Source organism: Bubalus kerabau, chromosome 6 (assembly GCF_029407905.1).
Source record: "Bubalus kerabau isolate K-KA32 ecotype Philippines breed swamp buffalo chromosome 6, PCC_UOA_SB_1v2, whole genome shotgun sequence".
Lineage (NCBI taxonomy): Eukaryota > Metazoa > Chordata > Mammalia > Artiodactyla > Bovidae > Bubalus > Bubalus kerabau.
The window spans coordinates 49,170,826-49,177,091 of NC_073629.1; the positions used below are offsets into that span (position 1 = coordinate 49,170,826).

The 6,266-nt window shown below is 42.2% G+C and overlaps 1 long non-coding RNA gene across 5 annotated transcripts; it reads right to left on the minus strand.

Moving 5' to 3' along the window:
• Window positions 1–1,266: 1,266 nt before the first annotated feature.
• On the minus strand, window positions 1,267–5,444 carry LOC129656140 (uncharacterized). 5 transcript variants are annotated; one of them, XR_008716220.1, is made up of 5 exons: window positions 5,420–5,444; window positions 2,827–2,973; window positions 2,470–2,575; window positions 1,697–1,828; window positions 1,267–1,572 (listed from the first exon to the last, which is right to left on the minus strand). It is a non-coding gene; the product is annotated as an uncharacterized LOC129656140 (long non-coding RNA). The 5 variants fall into 5 exon arrangements; XR_008716218.1 differs by lacking the exon at window positions 5,420–5,444 and adding an exon at window positions 4,506–4,528; XR_008716222.1 differs by lacking the exon at window positions 5,420–5,444 and adding an exon at window positions 4,329–4,350.
• Between the last annotated feature and the right edge of the window lie 822 nt (window positions 5,445–6,266).

Consider the following 6,266-nt stretch of genomic DNA (forward strand, 5'->3'; position numbering starts at 1 on the left):
TGAAGTCCCCTGGCTTGGAATTTCTGTTTGCTTTCTATATCTAACTTGCTTATACTTAAGAAATTATTCAGGCACATAATTTCCCTCATGTGTACAGTAGTTTGGGTAACATTTTAACAAAAGGAAGCCAAGGAAATGAACAAAACTACCTTTGCCAAACACTAAATCTGTCCACTGCCTTAAATGTTCATACCAACAGATGGGGATCCACAGAGCCACAGCCTGGGAAGGGCTATACAGACTTGGCTTCTGACCCAACCATTTCAGGTACATGTTCTGCAAGAGGAAAAATTACCTTTCAAAATCCTCACCCCCAGATCTCCAAAGCAACACAGCATCTTAATTATTCACAGGTAGCAAGGTCCAGATACTGTGGTTGTCCCAACAGTACATAAGTAAATGACTGTGAGGGCCAGGAGGAAGCAGGATCTCTGTGCAGCTCACAAGCAGCTAGCAGTAGTGAGAGTCAAAATATGTTGAAGAAGACTCTTGAGAGTCCCTTGGACTGCAAGGAGATCCAACCAGTCCATTCTGAAGGAGATCAGCCCTGGGATTTCTCTGGAAGGAATGATGCTAAAGCTGAAACTCCAGTACTTTGGCCACCTCATGCGAAGAGTTGACTCATTGGAAAAGACTGTGATGCTGGGAGGGATTGGGGGCAGGAGGAGAAGGGGACGACAGAGGATGAGATGGCTGGATGGCATCACTGACTCGATGGACATGGGTCTGGGTGAACTCCGGAAGTTGGTGATGGACAGGGAGGCCTGGCGTGCTGCAATTCATGGGGTTGCAGAGAGTCAGACACGACTGAGCGACTGATCTGAGTGCAGCTTGTGCAGAAGGAAATGGCAACCCACTCCAGTGTTATTGCCTGGAGAATCCCGGTGACAGAGGAGCCTGATGGGCTGCCGTCTATGGGGTGGCACAGAGTCGGACACGACTGAAGTGACTTAGCAGCAGCAGCAGTGCAGCTTGGGTTCTGACCAACCTAATAAACATTAGGTGTAAAAGTCTATACAGCACACCGTGGCTGGGTGTCAGCCCCAGGAATTCGTAGCCTGAGCAAACTAGTGCAGTTTTATAGGTTACAAATATATTTTGAGATATGTTGTGTAACTTAAACCTCAAAAATAATGTAGGCATTACTATTTTTCTAATTTATAGTTTAGAAAATTGAGGCTTACAGAGGTTAAGTAATATGCCATAGCTTACACAACTAGTAAGTGACAGAACTAGATAAACTACTGCCGCTGCTTAACACAACCAGTTTGTTTTATTCTGTGGTTTCTCTTTCATTCTCAGGGCTAATTATAAGGACCTGAAACTAACCTTGATTTTTCAAACTGTTCTATTTAGACATTAGAAAATAAAAAGCACCAAAGATGTTGATTCAGTCCTTTAGCTTCATGTTATTCAAATCACTGTTATCAGCAGTTCCTATTAAATGACTTTTTTCTTGGCCTATGGAAATGTTAATGACTAGTACAAGAAACATGTGCATAAGACACTTGCGATGTTATTTTTGTGAGGCTCTTCATTGCTCTCATCTTCTGCTACTGTCAGCGTATTAATCTGTATTGAAAAATATGAACCAAATAGTTAACTTCCTGAATGAAATCTATCTCACAGGTTTAATCTTAGAAACCAAGGCATAAAATAATTGAGTCTTTTACAGGAAAACTAAAAATTCACTTACCTTGGAAAGAAAAGTCTGTGGTTCAGAAGATTTCTTCATAATCTGTGTAGATACTCTACTCACACAGAGATGGAGCCTGTCTCCTCATTCCTTGAGTGTAAGCTGTGCATAGTGATATCCATCCAAATAGGGCTGTATGAGGAGTGGGGTATACAGGGAGTAATGTTAAAAGGGGAGAAACCTGAAAAATGATGCTTCATTCAGGTGATCAAGGTCGATATCAACAGTGATGAGTCACATTAATGGTATGTACCTTTGACATGATGTGATTAAAATGACATTCTGGAGTCTTCTTGTCCAAAACTCACAACCCTAGTCTAATCATGAAAAGCACTGGACAAATCCAAGATGATCTAGGCATTTTACAAAAAATACCTGACCAGTACTGCTCAAAACTGTTAAGTTCATCAAAATCTAGGGACATCCAAGACATTGTCAAAGCCAAGAAAAGGCTAAGAGACATGATGACAAAATGTTGTGTTTCTTGGATGGGAGCTTACAACAAAAATTATTCTAAAATATAAAGTTATTTTTAAAAAATAACTCATTTTATCATTTTGGCATTTCAATAGTTGATCACATAAGACCAGGCCTTCAGTTAACTCAAAATTTCTAAAGTATTACATAAAGTGAGGTTGGAATTCCTTGGATCCACCCTCATCAGCTCTCAGGAAGTCTACCTCCTATATCACCACTACCCCTACTTTATCCTTTCTCACTTTGGTTTCACAACCAAGGTTCTTATTAAAAAAAAAAAAAAAGTGTAGACTTACTGTCTCTACTTTCATTCACTCTTCAAACCACTGCAGCCATGTGTCTACCCAGCAATGATTCCAAGTCCAAACCCAATGGATCCTTCTCGGTCTTCACTTATTTAATCTGGTAAAGATGGAAAGTATTGATTATTCTCTTCCTTAAAACTCCCAATTTCCTTGCCACAGTCTGTCCTATTTTCTTAACTTCCCTTCTCCACTGTTAATAAAGCAGGATATCTACCCTCCAGTATTTTTTTTTTTTTTTTACCTTTATACAATTTGATAGAATCTGGGTTTCTTGGTCTGGAAAAGGGTCACTTAGTTATGCACATATAGAGCAAGTACACAAGCATCATTCCAGAACAAATGACTTACTTTTTTGTCTTAGCAAAAACTGTCTCTCCCATTGATGTGCAGAGCTGGACACTGGGGAAGAGGTGACTCAGAACCTTCTAGGAACTCAAGGCCTTCTTGAGAAAAAGACATCAGAGCCCCAAAGTCCAATCTCCAAGTCAGAAAAATCTGTAAGGATCCATCAAAGAGTTCTGATTAAAGACTGCTAGAGGAGTCGTGCCAAGGATTCCAAGAGCTGAATATACCAGTAAAATAAGATACAGTCATGCAAGGACTTCAGAATTCATGGAGGTAGAAGGTGGGTACATTGTCTTCAGCACAGGGTGGAAGAATTTTCTCTCCAGCCATCCTGCCAGTGATGTTGCATGTTGGGGAAAATTAGTGCATTTAAGTGGGAATTAAAAGTAGCTAGGACCCTAATAGGGCTTCCCTGATAACTCATTGATAAAGAATTTGTCTGCTAATGCAGGAGACTCAGGTTCCAACCTTTGTCCGGAAGTTCCCCTGGAGAAAGAAATGGCAACCCACTCCAGTATTCTTGCCTGGGAAATCCCATGAACAGAGGAGCCTGGAGGGCTACAGTCTATTGGTTCGCAAAAGAGTTGGATAGAACTGAGCAACTAAACAACAACAAATGACCCTAATACACAACACTGTGGTTTTGAACCATCATCTGACAGGCCAGCAAGGGCATCCTAACATCATCGATCAAACTTCAGGATTAGTCTTCAGTGGTAACACCCTGTGACTGAAGAAACAAAGGCAAAGAACTTATCAGACTCCAATGCGCTCTCCACTTGATGCTTGGAAGCAGACTGACCAACAAACCTCCTGATCCTTGGGCTAAATCAGGACCTGACATTAATAGACATTTTTGAGGATGAAAATGACGGGGAAATCCTTTGCTAATATGGACTCAATCAATTTGTTAAGCAAAAGATGTGATCATATTTGTACCCTAAATTTGTGATGGTCACACCAGCTGTACAAGTTTAACTCACTCTACCTAACCCTTTATATTGCTGCTTTTTGAAGATTTTGTACCCCACCTAGATAATTTCATCCTGCCTGTAGCTTTCTTATTGCCTTTATCCAATGTCTCCCATACTTTTATTTAGAACAAAGCATTCTGAGCTATTACCTCTAAAGCCTCCTTAACTTCATCTAGGTGTTTCATAGGACTGTAAACACAGCTTGTGCAAAAATGATTGTATTTCCCCAAAGTACACCAACACACCCACAAAAATCTTATTCCCCTAACCTTACTAGTGGCATTATCCCAAGCAGAAATATGGGAGTCTTCTCAGTTGCCCCATTTCCATCACCTCCCACATTTCATCTCTCCTTTTCTCAGCACCTTCTCTTGTTTACCACCTTCTTTGCACTAATACAGACCCTCATCGCTTCTTGCCTGGACTTTGCAATTGGTGGCTTGGTGGTTAAAGCATCTGCCTGCAATGCAGGAGACCTGGGTTCAATCCCTGGGTCAGGAAGATCCCCTGGAGGAGGAAATGGCAACCCACTCCAGTATTCTTGCCTGGAAAATCCCATGGATGGAGGAGCCTGGTGGACTATAGTCTGTAGGGTCGCAAAGAGTCAGACACGACTGAGCGAATTCAGCCAGCCTAATGTCTTACACCTGCCCAAATAAGCGCCTTCCTCTTTTTGAAACATGCTTCCCATTTTCCCTCTCCTCGCACCTGTCTTTTCCAACTCATAATTGGTTTCTCCAGGAGCCTTCCTCCACTTCCAGGTCTGGATTAGCAGCCTCCCCTGAGAGCTGCCCTATCACAGTGCTCGTCATGCTGTGCCCCGTTCCTGTTTCTCATCCTTGTGAAACTGAGGGCTCTTGAGGGAGGGGCTGTCTCATTCACCATGACAGTCCCAAAATCCAGCACAGTGCCTGGCACTCAGTAGGTATTTAATAATAATTTGATGAAGAAACGAGCTTCCCTGGTAGCTCAGACAGTAAATAATCTGCCTGTAATGCAGGAGACCTGGGTTCAATTCCTGGGTTGGGAAGATCCCCTGGAGAAGGAAATGGCAACCCACTCCAGTATTCCTGCCTGGAGAATCCCATGGACAGAGGAGCCTGGCAGGCTACAGCCACGGGATCACAAATAGTCAGATACGACTGAGTGACTAACGCTGATGAAGAAATAAATGAATAAAAATGAACTTTTGCTCCTTCCTTTTAGTCTTCCTCCTCCAATCCATCCTCGACAGTCCATTCTCCACACATGATTCTAAATCATGTTGCTCTACAGCTTAAAACTCATTATTTATTTTCTTATTGTTCTCAGTAGTGTATCTTGAACAGTGTCCCGTGTTACACTTCTCAGAGGAAAAAAAGCAAGGCTAATGATATTTTTCTTCTAAAATTCACAGAGAAAAGGAGGACCAGCCCTTGACCCCTAGGCACTGGCCTGTTGCTATCAGCTGCACACTGGGGCTCTACCGTTGAGCACAGTTTCATAAAACATCAGCAAGAGACAAGGCTGTTCTTTGACTGTGCTGGGTCAGGACAAAAACAAGGCCACTGGATAACCATATCTGCACAGAGACATAACATGAACAGTGTTCAAACCACAAAAATGGCCTAACATCCTCTTACCCTGGCTGATATAAGTGAATGCTGCTGCTTTACCCATTGCAGTCTAGCCTCCAACTGGTCTTCTTTCCTTTGAGTTAAGATTTCTTAATCCTATCCAATCATAGAAGTACCTGTTTCCTGACAACATTCACTCTCAAGAAAGCCCCACTTCCTCAAACTCTCCTGAAATCAACCCAAACTCCAGTCCTACAATAAGCCCTTTCTAACACCATCTTACTGAGAGGCACAGTCCCCCGTCGTGAGCATCCTTCTTTTCTGTCATGAGTGATAAACCCAACCTGTTCAACCACAAGTATGTTCTGGTCTGATCAGATTCAGCTCAAATATTGGCTCCCTCCCTAACTTAAGAAGCATGAACTAACAGGCGGCCCAAGAGCATGTAGAGCAGGATGAACACAGCACTTCAGGTAATAAAAAGGTCCAGATCTGGGACTAATGCTGTAGACATAGGAGCCCACATTTCCTTTCAGAGTATTTGTACTTGTAACAGTTCAACTCCTCCCTTGTCTTGTCCTGTCTTTATAAACAGAAACTGTCCTCAGAATGCTGTCTACAAGCAATGACATCTTTGTGGAAATTATACAAGGACCAAGTTTCCCCTCCAGGCTCATTCCATAAATTGTGGAAAGTCTCTGGGTTTTCAGAGGTTAGAATGTGTTTTGATCTAATTTTATCTAGATCCTGAGAAGAGGAAGAAGTTCTTGATGCCATCTGGGCTGTATACATAATATGAAAAATAGGCTGAAAATTTTGAACCACAGTGGAGGCTAGAAGTGGCTCTAAGTAGACTACGAATCCTTTAAGGATGGACTGTTCTTTCTGAATTTTACTACTCCAAGTGTGGTCC